Below are 15,125 nucleotides of genomic sequence, written 5' to 3' on the forward strand. Positions count from 1 at the left end.
ACTGTAAGCTCCTGGTGGGCAGGGAACATATCTACCAACTCTGTTGTACTCTTCCAAGAGCTTAGTTCAGTGGTCTGTACACAGTAAGCACACAAATGCCATTGATTGACTGCAGAGAGCTTGGAAGAGTGCCAAAGAGTTAGTAGACACAAGCAGCATGACTTAATGGATAGAGCAGGGGCATGGGAGTCAGAAGGACCTCGGTTTGAATTCTGGCTCCACCACTTGTCTGCTGTGTGACCTAGGGCAAGTCACTTAACTTCTCTGTGCCTCAGTTCCCTCATCTGTAAAATGGGGATTAAGACTGTGAGCCCTATGTGGGATGGAGACTGTGTCCAACCCAATTATCTTGTGTCTTCCCCAGTGCTTAGAACAGTACTTAGCTCATAGTAAGCTCTTAACAAATGCCACAGTTATTATTATTACAATCCCTGCTCTCAAGGAATTTACAATCCTCAACTTGTCCCTCTCATTCAACCCACATATTCAATCTATCACTAAAGCCTGTTGGTTCAACCTTCACAGTACCACTAAAATCTGCCCTTTCCTCTACATCCAAACTGCTACCATGTTAATCCAAGCACTTTATCCTATCCTGCCTGGATTACTGTATCAGCTTCCTTGCTGACCTCCCTGCATCCCATCTCTCCCCACTCCAATCCATACTTCACTCTGCTGCCTAGATTGTTTTTCTACAAAATCGTTCAGTCCATTTTTCCCCACTCCTCAAGAACCTCCAGTGATTGCCGATCCACCTTCATATCAAACAGAAACTCCCTACCATTGGCTTTAAAGCACTCTATCAACTTGTCCCCTCCTACCTTACTTCTCTGCTCCTACTACAACCCAGCCCACACACTTCACTTCTCAAATGCCAACCTACTCACTTTACCTAGATCTCACCCAAGTCCTGACTCTGGCCTGGATTACCCTTCCTCGTTATATCTGACAGACAATTACTTTGACCACCATCAAAGCCTTATGGAAGGCTCATCTCATTCATTCATTCATTCAGTAGTATTTATTGAGCACTTACTATATGTGGAGCGCTGTACTAAGCACTTGGAATGTACAATTCAGCAACAGATAGAGACAATCCCTGTCCAATGACGGGCTCACAGTCTAAACGAGGGAGGCAGACAGCAAAGCAAAACAGAACAAAACAAAAACAAGACAACATCATCAAGATAAATAGAATCAAGGAGATATACACCTTATTAACAAAATAAATGGGGTAATAATATATACAAATGAGTACAGTGCTAAGGGGAGGGGAAGGGGGAAGAGCAGAGGGTGGGGGGAGGGAAAGGGGGGCAGAGGGAAAAGGGGGGCTCTGTCTGGGAAGGCCTCCTGGAGGAGTTGAGCTCTCAATAGGGCTTTGAAGAGGAGAAGTTAGTTTGGCCAAGTTTCCTCCAAGAGGCCTTCCCAGACTAAGCCCTCATTTCTTCTCCACTCACTCCCTTGCCCTTTCACTTGGATTTTCTCCCTTTATTCACCCTACCCTCATCCCCACAGCACAGATGTATATATCCATAATTCATTTATATTAATGTCTGTCTCCCCCATAGACTGTAAACTCATTGTGGGCAGGGAATGTGTCTACTAACTGATGTATTGTACTCTCCTAAGCATTTAGTGCAGTCCTCTGCACACAGTAAGTGCTCAATAAATATGATTGGTTGATTACAATCTAGTGGAGGCCATGTGATTTGCAATGTGACGAGTTCAGGAGCTGAAGGTGACGCGATGCGTCGACACACCTGCTCTTGCAACTAGGATGCAAAACTGCCGCCTCCTTCCACCGGCCCCAGCCAACTTGTTCAAACAGTGTGATGTCTTATCGTCTGTTCCCAAGCACCTAGGACAGGGATCTGCATATAGACACATTAAATTATTAAATGAAAGTACCCATTCTGTTGTACTCTCCCAGGCACTTAGTACAGAGTTCTGCATATAGCACTCAATAAATATGTTGAGGATGATGATGATGGGATTGTGTTGTCATGTCATTTCACCTCCAGAGTAGCTAAGGAGTCTGTTTGCTATCAGTTGCAGCTCAGGGCTGATGGCAGCCTGGCCCTTTTTTTTTATTTAATGATATTTGTTAAGCACTTACTTTGTGCCAGGCATTGTACTGAACACTGGAGTCGATACAAGCTAATCAGGTTGGAAACAATCCTTGTCTCACATGAGGCTCAGAGTCTTAATCCCCATTTTACAGAGGAGGTAATTGAGGCACAGAGATGTTAAGCGACTTGCCCAGGGTCATAGAGCAGACAGGTGGCAGGGATGGGATTAGAACCTGGGTCCTTCTGACTCCCAGGCCCATGCTCTATACACTAGGTCAGGTTGCTTATCTTTCTTCTCCTCCTTGACTGCAGAGCCGGCTGAGCTGTACAGAATGCCTCAAGATACTCAAGGGGAAGACGCGTCTGGTGGGTGGAAAAGTCTGCACTGCAGGGTGACCCTCAAGGAGACATGATAACATCGGAGTTTTTGGGGTGGGTTCAGAGGCAGGCCCATAGTCCAAGAAGCACATGGAATGTTATCCACACGGGTGGAAGGATAGCTTGGTTGTAATGCTAATTTGTACCTTCATGACTTTTGGATAATCAATTCCAGAAGTACCCCCGACTGATCATCATCATTATTGTATTTAAGTAATATTAATGATGATAATAATAATAATTGTGGTATTCCCGCTTAACACCTTTTTTTTTAAAAAAAGGAAATTGAGGCACAGAGAAGTGAAGCAACTTGACCAAAGTCACACAGCAGGCAATTGGCAGAGTAGGGTTTAAAACCCAGGTCCTCTGGCTCCCAGGCCCATGCTCTTTTCACTAAACCATGATGCTTCTCAATATGTAAAAATTCCCAAGCCTTTAATTCCTTCCTCCAAGGAAATGTTTGCTTGTTTCCCTCACCACAATCTTCTCCCAGTACATGTCCACTGTATTCACATTTTAAGGATTATAATGTGTTTAAGAAGACAATACTCTTGATTTTTAAAAAATCTACAGTTGTGAGGAAAAAACATTTTTATAAAAGCTATTGAGTTCTCTCCTGGGGAATCAGATATGCATTCCCCTGGAGAGTTGGAGTAGGTATCTGATTCCCCAGGAGGGAGCTCAATAGCTTTCATAGGCTGGAGAGGTGGAGAAGAGAAGTAATACTAGTTATTGTGGTATTTTAAGCACACGCTAAGCACTGCGGTAGATACAATACAAGCGCTTAGTACAGTGCTCTGCACATAGTAAGCACTCAATAAATACTATTTAATGAATACAATCAGATCAATGTCTTGGTGCCACATGGGCCTCACAGTTTAAGGAGGCGGGGGGAAGGGGGGAGAGAGAACAGGAGTGCAATCCCTATTTTGACTATTCGGAAAGCTAGGCTCAGGGAAGTTGTTATTGTCCAAGGTCACACAGAAAGCAAGGTGTGGAGCTGGGATTAAGACCCACATCTCCTGACTCCTGGTCCTGTGCTCTTCCCACTAGGACACACTGCTTCTCCCCTTTTCTAACTCATTCAAAGATGGCGACAGGCATGTACCTCAGCCTGCCTGTAGTTTGGGGTGGCCTCAGAGGACATGCTGGTCCCTTGAGGAGCATCAAATCTGTTTCCTTGTTTTGGGAAGACTTCTGAGGGCCTGGGATTGGCCAATCACCAACAAAACAGAGAAATAAGATCAGCTCAGTGCTCTCCAGGGAGCGCTTGCTGCTTGGAGCAGAACCCCTTTTTCCCACCCTGGGCTCAAGGACAAACCGAAGGGCAGCCCAGCCCCTCAGCTCATCCCAGCTGTTCCAGCAGACAATGGCCTGAACAGCCACCACGTCCCGAAGTGGCACTGTCCTTAGCCTTCCGGAACATGGCCTAGTGTGTGAGTGCTCCTCACTTTCTGCAGGCCTGCAGGGAGAACCCATCACAGTCCCATGTTTCCATTCCCCAGGGAAGCAGTGTGGTCTAGAGGAAAAAGCCCGGGCCTGGGAGTCAGAGAACCTGGCTTCTAATCCCAGCTCCACTGCTTACCTGCTGTGTGACCTTGGGCAAGTCACCTAATGTCTCTGGGCCTCAGTTCCCTCATCGGCAAAATGGGGATGAAATATCCATTCTCCCTGCTATTTAGAATGTGGGATCTGATTATTTTGTACTTACTTCAATGCTCAGTACAGTGCTTGGCACATAATAAGCACTTAACAAAGACCGCAGTCATTTTTATTGCCCATACTTGGGCCCAAGAGAACAGAATTCACTGTTCCTAAACTAAGAACACCAATAATAAAAATAATAATAATTACAGTATTTCTTAAACGCTTACTATGTGCCAGGCACTGTACTAAGAGCTGGGATGGGTACAAGCAAATCGGGTTGAACCCAGTCCCTGTCCCACGTGGGGCTCATGGTCTCAATCCTCATTTTAAAGATGAAGTAATTGAGGCACAGAGCAGTGAAGTGACTTGCCCAAGGTCACACAGCAGACAAGTGGCAGAGCTGGAATTAGAACCTGTGCCCTTCTGACTCCCAGCCCCAAGCTGCTTCCCATTCCAGAGTTTAGTACAGTGCCTGGCACACAGTAAGCACTTAACAGATACCATAATTATTATTATAAGCTAATAAAAACTTCCAAGTAGGATTTCAGAACCAAGCTATAAGGAGAAAACAAAAAGCAGACAGGAAAATATATAATAACAAATCAGTCCAATCTTGAGAAGAAAGAACTGTTTAAGATGAAGGATGGCTGGACAAGTCATATCGCTATGTAACGAAAAACCATTGAAAATTTTGGAACAGTAAAATCTGTTAAGCCTGACAAAAGGTGCCCCCAGGCTGCTGACTGCTGATTGCAGAGTTTCCTGGCAAGAACATCAGATAAACCTTGGTTCTGTATTTCTTCTCCAAACTTTTAGAGCAAGTTGTCTACACTTGTGGCCTCCATTTCCTCCCCTACAACTCTCTCTTTGACCCTCTGCATTCTGGCTTCCATCCCCTTCACGCCATGGAAACTGCCCTCTCTAAGGTCACCAATGACTTCCTGCTTGACAAACCCAATGACCTCTACTCCATCTTAATCCTCCTCAACCCCTTCTCCCGGAAACATTCTCCAATCTCGGCTTCACTGCCACTGTCCTCCTCTGGTTCTCCTCCTATCTCTCTGGCCGCTCATTCTCAATATCTTTCGCAAGCTCCTCCTCTGCCTCCCACTCCCTAATTGTGGGAGATCCTCAAGACTCAGTTCTGCAGTCCCTTCTTTTCTCCATCTACACCAACTCCCTTGAAATACTCATTCACTCCCATGGCTTCAACTACCACCTCTATGAGGATGATTCCCAATTCTACATCTCCAGCTCTGATCTCTTGCCTCCTCTGCAGTCTCTCATTTCCTCCTGCCTTCAAGACACCTCTACTCGGATGTCCTCAAGCTTAACATATCCAAAACAGAGCTCCTTTTCTTCCCACCCAAACCCTGTCCTTCCCCAGACTTTTCCATCACTGTAGGTGGCACCACCAGAGAAGCAGCATGGCATAATGGATAGAGCAAGGACCTGGGAGTCAGAAGGTCATGGGTTCTAATTCCAGTTTTGCCACTTGGCTGTGTGGCCTTGGGCAAGTCACTTCATTTCTCTGTGCCTCAAATTACCTCTTCTGTAAAACTGGGACTAAGACTGCGAACCCTATGTGGGACAAGGACTGTGTCCAACGTGATTTATTGTATCCACCCCAGTGCTTAGTACAGTGCCTGGCAAATAGTGAATGCTTAACAAATACCATAATTATAATTAATTATTATTCCTGTCTCATAAGCCCATAACCTTCACGTTATCTTCATCTCATCTCTCTCATTCAACCTACATATTCAATCCATCATTATATCCTGTCGATTCAACCTTCTCAGCATCGGTAAAGTCTGCCCTTTCCTCTACATCCAAACTGCTACCACATTAATCCAGTCATTTATCCTGTTCCACCTTGATTACTGCACTTGTGTACATGTCCATAATTTATTTATATTAATGTCTGTCTCCTCCTCTAAACTGTAAGCTCATTGTGGGCAGAGAATGTGTCTACCAACTCTTACACTGTACTTTGCCAAGCACTTAGTACAGTGCTCTGCACACAATAAGTACTCAATAAATAGGATTGATTGATATCCAAGAGTATGGATAAGGTTATGATAGAGTATAGATCTATTTAAACCACTTTATGGTGTTACCGATGGAGTAGTTAGTTATAGTATGAAATGACCGATATTTGAGAGCATGCTCATTCAAAGCTGTTTCCTGATTTTGAGAAATACTGCTTCTATAAACTGTTCTCTGGACTCATTTTTAAACTGACCCTCTCTTTTTCAAAAGTAATCTTGGTACAGAATGTGACATGATCCAGCTTCGAAGTTTAAAGAAGTACATTAGAAGATTTCTAAAAAAAGCCTGTTCACTCTTGTATAGATGAAGACATATTTGAGTTCGGCCTCCAAAGGCTCAAGTGTATATGATGAAGTGATGAGTGTTTGTAAAAAAGTTTCATGTTTATTAGGTAATAAACAGCTGGACTCATGCATAGTGTGAATGTTTATTCCCTCTGCCTAGCATCCTTCAACCTTTCCTTGGCTCACAGCTCCAGTTAACTTCCAGATAACTTCATACATAGAGGAAATGCTAGCATATGGATAGGAAGAGGAGGTATGCAAACTCTTTTTAAACCATCTTGAAGTCTAAACTCTCCCCTCCACTCTTATTTTCCCCAATCATTTGTCTTGCCTCCATCCACATCTCTGTCTTTCTCTCCATCACCCCAACCTGCACGGTCTCTTATAGTTCTTGAACTGAAGCCTAGTTTGTGTTCTAAACTCCTAGACTAAGATTCTGTATTCCAAGGCCAATCACATTGTTGAAAGTGGATTTTCATTCCTTAAAATATATGATTGTTGTGTCACGAAAAGGATGCTGTGCTGTCAGCTGTGACTTCGCCAATAATTCTGCGCTAAGTGCAGTGACAGGCTGGGACTGGAAACCAGCTCTGGCATCAAAAGCATACTGGCCCACGTTCAGGCTGTGGGTGCTATGCCAAATTCCATTTTTATGCTCTGTTTATGTCAAAACGTTTTTTTTTTTCCAAGTATAGCCATGTAAGTGTGGCTCACGCTGTTTCCACCGAGCTGGGATTCCCTCCCCAAGCAAAATCCACAGGACCAGAGTTCTCCCCATCTTCAAAACCCTCCTAAAACCCCACCTCCTCCTGGAAGCCTTCCACAATTAACATGCAGCACCCTCTTAGCAGAGATACATTTCAATCCTAACCTTAGTACTTATGTCTTTTTTTAATTTGTATGGGTACCTTTGCAGCACTCTTTCTCCTGACCAGTTTGTACTACTTCCTTTCCAATTCTTGTTCTTTTTGTTCCCACACTTTGTAAAACCCTTTTGTCTGTCTGTTCACCCCCATTAGATTGTAAACATTGGAGAACAGTGATTATTTGCCTTATGTCTGTTGTACTTTTGCAAGTGCTTAGTATCATGCTTTGGCATATAGAAAGCATTGAATAAATACCACAGCCAACTTGTGAGGAAATGATAATGGAGGTTCCTAGTGATGGCTGAGGATTACGTTGTGGATATGAATCGCATGGCTGCAATAGCATCAGCTATAATTTTGTCATAAGCAGACTCTCCTGCCATGGTTTTCCTTTTCCTTAACCTCTTTACAGGCAAAGCATCATAGACTACAAATTAATAATCCTCCACTTCTTGCAGATTGTCATCTCACACTTTACAAAATCATCTGCAGTTTTCTTAACAACATCGAAATCTCTTTAAACCTTTTGACGCCATGTGATGAGTTTCTAAGATATCCATTCCACTAATATGGAAATATTTTGACAGTGGAGAAGTCGATTCAAATGCTGGAAAGAAAACATGAGCCGTAAGAACCGTCTCTTATTTAATGAGTGATTCTGTTTCGAGGCATTCGCCTTTATGTGCATGTCTGGTTTAGATCTCGGGTTCTCTCGAATCACTGCTAATGTGATGATAAGTCAACATACAGAGCAGAAACTGGATTTGAAAATGATCCAAATATTTTTCTCAGTGCTGCATCTTTGGACCACCAGGGAGTTTCACTACTCACAGACAGCCTTTGATGGTGAGTGTCCTGAAGGACATTTTTCCATGCTCTCATCCGTTGATATGACTCTGTGACATCATTCGTCAAACAGAAGAGTGAAGCACTTGCAATCAAAACCTTTGAGGTGGCTGCCAGAATGAAATTCAGTACATGTGCATAGCACCAGACTTGAATTACAATGGTCACAAAGAGAAGCTTTTATGTTGCCCTGGTATATTTGCTGCTCCTCTGCCATTGGTATTGCCAGTGCCTTTTATTAATAATAATAACAATGATGGTATTTGTTAAGCACTTACTATGTGCCAAGCACTGTTCTAAGTGCTGGAGGAGATACAAGGTCAGCAGGCTTTCCCACGTGGGGCTCACAATCTTAATGCCCATTTTACAGATAAGGTAACTGAGGCAAGGAGAAGTGAAATGACTTGCCCAAAGTCACAGAGCTGACAAGTGGCAGAGCTGGGATTAGAACCCACGACCTCTGACTCCCAAGTCCGTGCTCTTTCCACTGAGACACTCTGCCCTTTTCTTCCCTCGATTTTGCAAGAAACCAGAACTTGCATTAGCAGTTGAAACAAGTACTCCCCAAATGTAGATTTGCAATCTACTAGCACAGAGAGCTTCTTGTGAATGCAATGTGTTTCTGGTCAAAAGATAACAGAGCACTGAGTTTTTTAAGTGATAGCCTGAATTGTATCATTTGGCACTGAGAACATTCCACCTTCCCTCACCTCTTGCCCCAGTCTCCTGACTACGCTTTTGAATAGTTTCCATAACATTATTAACTGTGACTTTCGACAGAGCTGACAAAGAATTGCCACACCAAATGAACAAAATATTGCAGTTTATTCCTCACAGCAGATCAATAATAATAATGATGATGAGGGTGGTTGTTAGGCGCTTACTATGTGCCAGGTACTGTACTAAGCACTGAGGTGAATGCAAGCAAATTAGGTTGGACACGGTCCCTGTCCTGCATGGGGCTCACAGTCTTAATCCCCATTTTACAGAAGAGGGAACCGGGGCACAGAGAAATGAAGTGACTTGCCCAAGGTCACATAACAAACAAGTGAAGGAGTCAGGATTTGAACCCAGGACTTTCTGATTCCCAAGCCTGTGCTCTATCCTCTAGGCCACACTGCTTCTCAAGCCACTTGAAGCTTGTTCCATCCTTGCAATTGACAGTTTTCTTTATTACATTACAAAATCACTGATGTTTTAATTTGGCTGATAACTAAAAATCCAAGTGAGCTGACTTGTACTAGGATGAGCAAGTTGCAAGGAAGCTCTACACTAGGTAGATTTATAGCCCCTCGTATCCAAAGATGACAACATTAATGGTGAAATTCACCTTTGCACAGGATCAAAAAGATTTGGCTATGTTGTACTCACAACAAAGGTTGTCCCATGTTGTTATACTCAATGCATGGCCTAGTGGATACAGCATGGGCCTGGAAGTCAGAAGGACATGGGTTCTAATCCCACCTCTGCCAGTTGTCTGCTGTGTGACCTTGGACAAGTCACCTCACTTCTCTGTGCCTCAGTTTCCTCATCTGTAAAATGGGGATTAAGACTGTGAGCCCTATTTGGGTGTCTTGCTGCAGTTCATTTTCCTCATGCATCCCACCCAGTGAAAGGTCACTGAGCTGACCATAGCTTTGATACTAAGAGGCAAGACTTTTCTAGATAGAAAGCCACTGGTTTCACTGAAATCCTATCAAATTTTTTTCCTCCTCTTCTGGAAAGACTCTCTCAATAGTACCTAGGTGAGATGTGAGCCCAAGACCCCCTGTAAACTCTAGACGACTGTTGCCAAATCCAGGCATTGACAGTTGGTTCTTGCTGGTGACTGTCACAGGATCTGTAACAGGCTCTCTTTAGACCATTTCCTTCACTAGATCCAGGAATAATCTGGCTCAATGGGTAAGGACATCTGAACAAATACATTTATTTGTACACATTTTTCTTCCTTGGCTACTAAATGTTTTTTGTTTCTTTTCCCTGATTTTCTCATCTCCACCTTTTCCTTTTTTATTTGATTTCCCAAGTACAGTACTCTTCACTTAGTAAACACTAAATAAATACCATTGAATGAGCTCTGCCCGGTATCAGAGTAAGATGCATTTGGATCTGCACACCCCCTCCCCCATATCCTCTTCCAAAGTGCTTAATCTATGCTGAGGCTCCATCCCAGTGCTTTTTTTTTCCTATGGTATTTGTTAGACACTTAATATGTACCAGGCACTGTTCTAAGCACAAGTGTAGATACAAAGTAATCTGGTTGGACACAGTCCATGTCCCTAAATGGGGCTCACAGCACCCAATTTTACAGATGATGTAACTGAGGCACAGGGAATTTAAGTGACTTGCTCAAGGTCACACAGCAGACAAATAGTGAGCTGGGATTAGAACCCAGGTCCTTCCAACTCCCAGGTCCATCCTCTATCCACCAGGCCATGCTGCTTTTCTTTTTGCAACTGGGTCCATGAAAAAATTGGGACCACCACAAGCCAGAAGCCCCAGAGTGCATTGCGTAGCACACAGTAAGTGCTCGATAAATACAATCGAATGAATGAACTAGCGAGCAGCTCCTGAGCTGCACTGGAGGTAGAGGTGGATGGAAGCAGTGGACTTTCTGCTCTTCAAACATAATCTGGCTCTCAGGCCTGGTTGATACGGAGGAGAAACCACTGGGAGAGGTACCATTTTCAGCACTTGAGCACCTCTCCCACTACAGATACAATCCCGATGCATCTGTCTTGCTGAGCCAGCAACCACTGGGGGTTTGGTCAACCAATCAATACATCAATCATATTGATTGAGTACTTCCCGTGTGCAGAGCACTGTACTAAGCACTTGGAAGAATTTAATGCAATAGAGTTGGTAGACACGTTCCCTGCCCTCAAGGAGTTTACAGTCCTAGTAGATTCATTTCACTGGATTTTCTGCAGGCACAAAGCAACCTATTTAAATCTCTGCTTCGATGGGTATAAAGTTGACTTCTACTTAGATTCATTTTCACCCACTTAATATCTGCTAAGAGAGTAATTATTACTGTGTTAAATGCTTACTACATGTCAAGCACTGTTCTAAATCCTGGGGTAGATACAAGTTGATCAGGTCCCACATGCATCTCATAGTCTAAGTAAGAGGGAGAACAGACAATGAATCCTCACCTTACACTTGAGGAAACTGAGGCAAAAGTGACTTGCCCAAGATCACACAGCAGACAATTGGCAGAGCCGGGTTTAGAACCCAGATCTTTTGATTCTCAGGCCCGTGCTCTTTCCGCTAGACTATGCTGATTAATCTGACTTAATTCCTGATTTAAATCAGGCCAATCTGAGTTAATTCCCAACCGACGTCAAATGTTATTATTTAATCCATCGGAAATAAGATGGTAATGGAAATGCCTCCATTGAGGGGCTTCCTTTACAGGAAGTGATCACAGGTACAGATTAAGGCTTAGGGGTCCCAAGGCACAAAATTGGAGTGGGGAGGGGGGCTTTAAGCAAGAGGATGAAGGGCAAGGGAGAAGCAGGGATTGGGGGCAGAAAAGCCAGAGGAACGGGAGAGGACATCAGCCCTCTGTTGTTACCACTGCCACCATCTTCATGGCAATAGCAGCAGCCGTGACGCTCGGCCCAGGTGAGGCCAGCCGAGGCAAGATCCCTGCCGCTCAAATGCTGGTGGGAGATGATAGCAACCTGATAAACTACTCTGGGCTGACCAAAAGCCAGATGGACCTGGGACTGGGGAACAGAGAGGCTTCTGATGCCTCTCCAGCCACAGCTAGCCCACTCTGCTCCAAATGTTCTGGGAGGGGGCCTCACCTCCATGAGGCAAGAACGACCATTACCCACACGGAGCTTGGTGTCTCTGATCCCCAGTGGGGGGGAAGAGATGTAACAAGAGGGGTCTGGAGCTTGGGCCTCTTGCTTGCCGCCCTTAATCCAATCCTTTGTGGATGTAACAAATACCAATATTGTTTCTGGCTTCATATGAAAAGTTTTTGAGCACCGCCGTATCCAGGAACCATCTGGGTCCACGTTTTGTTAATCATTCGATTCCTTTGAGTGCCAGTGACTAGCCGATCCAAAGCACGTCCAGATGATCTCTGTCCCGGAGACTCATGATGCAGGCCTCTTGATATTTTTGCTACACAGTCTTTGTAGAGGACTTAAGCTGAACAAGCGGCGGTGGTGATTTGAAATGGAGAGAGCGGCCCCCGGGAGCAAGTGCTCCCTCCGCGCTCAGTGGGCAGACTGTTAAAATGAATTCCATGGCTTCTCATTTCATGATCTGGTCTGCAGTCTCATGGTTGTTTCTTTAGAGGATTGTCAAAAAAAAAGTCATTAGTTTTAAACAAATGTTAATACTGAGCTTGAATCCCATCGAGAGAGCCAGAAGCATTTTCAAACACAACACTAGCTTCTGAGGGTCTTTACAATTGCTCAGACTCATTTTAGCATGTGGCAGAATTATGCAGCTGTGAGAGATGAATTGAGGAACCGTGTGATGAATTATGCTTCTCCGAATGCATTTCCTGCCAGTTATGTGCCTGAGATGAGCAGAAACATTCCTTGCCAGATCTATTTCGGAAAGGTTGATATCTTCTCTCCTAAATATGAATTAGGTTTTTCAGGTGTTCAGTTTTTCCCTGCACTGGATCTTGGAATCAACCATCTAGTCAGGTAGTGAATCATATTTATTGATCACTTACTCTTTGCAGAGCACTGTTCTAAGTGCTTGGGAGAGTACAGTTTAATAGACACATTCCCTGTGCACAACAATCTTGCAGTCTGGAGGGGGGGGAAACAGATATTAATATAAGTAAAACTACAGATATGCATATAAGCCCTGTGGGGCCGGTAGGGGGATGAATAAAAGGAGTGAGTTAGGGTGACGCAAAAGGGAGTGAAAGAAGAGGAAAGGAGGGCTTAGTCAGGGAAGGCCTCTTTGAGGAGATGTGCCTTCAATAAGGCTTTGAAAAGGGGGAGAGTAATTGTCTGTCGGATATGAGGAGGGAGGGCGTTCCAGGCCAGAGGCAGGATGTGGGTGAGAAGTTGGCAGTGAGATAGACAAGATCGAGGTACAGTGAGAAGGTTAGCATTAGAGGAGCGAAGTGTGCCGGCTGAGTTGTGGTAGGAGAATAGCAAGGTGAGGTAGGAGGGGACAAGGTGGTTGAGTGAAATAAGATTTCTGTTTTTACTGACATCTATGCTAGCAGGTAAAGGAAACTGTATTTAAGGTATATTGATTACTCAAGGTCGACATTACAAGAAGCTTGTTTCAGGATATCTGAAGGGGCACTAGCTGGATGGAGCAGTGAGCAGGAGACAGGAGAAATGCGGGCATGCTTAAAAGCAGAGGGGAAGGAGCCACTGGAGAGTGAGCAATTAAAGATGGAGATCAGGGAAGGAAGAAAGGTGAGTACAAGTGTTTTCATAAGGTCAAAAGGGATAAAGTTGGAGACAGGGGTGAAGGGGGTAGATCAGCACTTAGAACAGTGTTTGGCACATAGTAAGTACTTAAATACCATTATTATTATTATTATTTTTATTATCATTATTATTTTGAAAGCAAACAGGAGGTCTTCTCTCAAGATGGCTAGAAAAGATGAGGGAATGGATGAGGGGATAGGAGGGAATTGAGGCTGGAATGGTGAGAGAGAGACTATAGAGAGGTCACACCTGATAGTTTCTATTTCAGTTTCTATTCTATTCTAGAGAAGCAGCATGGCTTAGTGGAAAGAGCACGGGCTTGGGAGTCAGAGGTTTCTAATCCTCAGAGGTTTCTAATCCCAGTTTTGCCACTTATCAGCTATGTGACTTTGGGCAAGTCACTTAACTTATCCGTGCCTCAGTTTTCTCATCTGTAAAATGAGGATTAACACTGTGAGCCCCATTTGGGACAACCTGATAACCTTGTTATCTATCCCAGAGCTTAGAACAGTGCTTGGCATATAGTAAGCACTTAACAAATACCATCGTTATTGTTATTTTGCCTATAAAGTAGACCGGAAGGACATCAGAGGTGAGAGACAAGTGCGGGTGGGGGCACTGGGAGTAAAAAAAGTAAGTGAAAAGTCAGGAATAGTTAGTGCAGATGGGGGCATAGGAGTCATTAAGGGAAGACAAGTAATGAAGCTGGAGGGGGAGAGGACAGAGTTATAGCAAGCGAGGATGAGCTTAAAATGGACAAGATGAGCCAGGTGTCTGAATTTCTGCCAGCAGCATTCTGCTGCTCGAGCACAAGAGCTGAGGAAGAGAACTGTGGAGGTGATCCAGGGCTACGGCTTGGTAGTATGAGACCAACGGAGGGATGAGGAAATAAGGGAGTTGAGTTCAGTGAAGAGGGCGGATTGAGGGCATGGTTTTGTGCATCTAGAGAGGGAGGTTGCGTAGGGAGTCAAAATGAGGCATGATGGCCTGGGATTAGTGGAGAGGGTCAAGAGATCAGAGGCTTCCGCGGAGGGGAAATGAGAGTTTCATGGGGAGGAGGTGTATTGGAGAGAAGGAAGGTAAATTGCATTCAGAGAGTGGGATTTCATTTCTTTCAGAATTCAGCCTGTTTTAGAGGACCTTTCTCTATTGACCAATAAAATTGAAGAAGTTTTTCTTCCTCTAAAAATGTTAATTGCCCTGCCATTCTCACATGTTGGGTCCCATTTATCTCATAAATTTGAAGGGCAGCACCCATTAATAGTAAGAGCACCCTTAGAATTCTTTAAATAGAAGTGGAAACAATAGAGTGCTGGGCAGAGATCCAAGGGGAATAGAAATAAACAAAGGACTGCTCTTTAACTGAAAGAACTAGAAAAATATGGAAGAAAACAGTCAGACAAATCAATTTTCTTCATACAAAACCTACGGCTTTCCTACCTACAAGCACTTAGGGGATATAGATTTTGAGTTAATCTGCCACTGAAATCAAAACAGAGTAAATGGTGCACCTGGTCCCCAATAGTTTCACGAGTCATAATAATGCAGGAGTTCTGAACC

This window comes from Ornithorhynchus anatinus, chromosome X1, assembly GCF_004115215.2.
Source record: "Ornithorhynchus anatinus isolate Pmale09 chromosome X1, mOrnAna1.pri.v4, whole genome shotgun sequence".
Taxonomy (NCBI): domain Eukaryota; kingdom Metazoa; phylum Chordata; class Mammalia; order Monotremata; family Ornithorhynchidae; genus Ornithorhynchus; species Ornithorhynchus anatinus.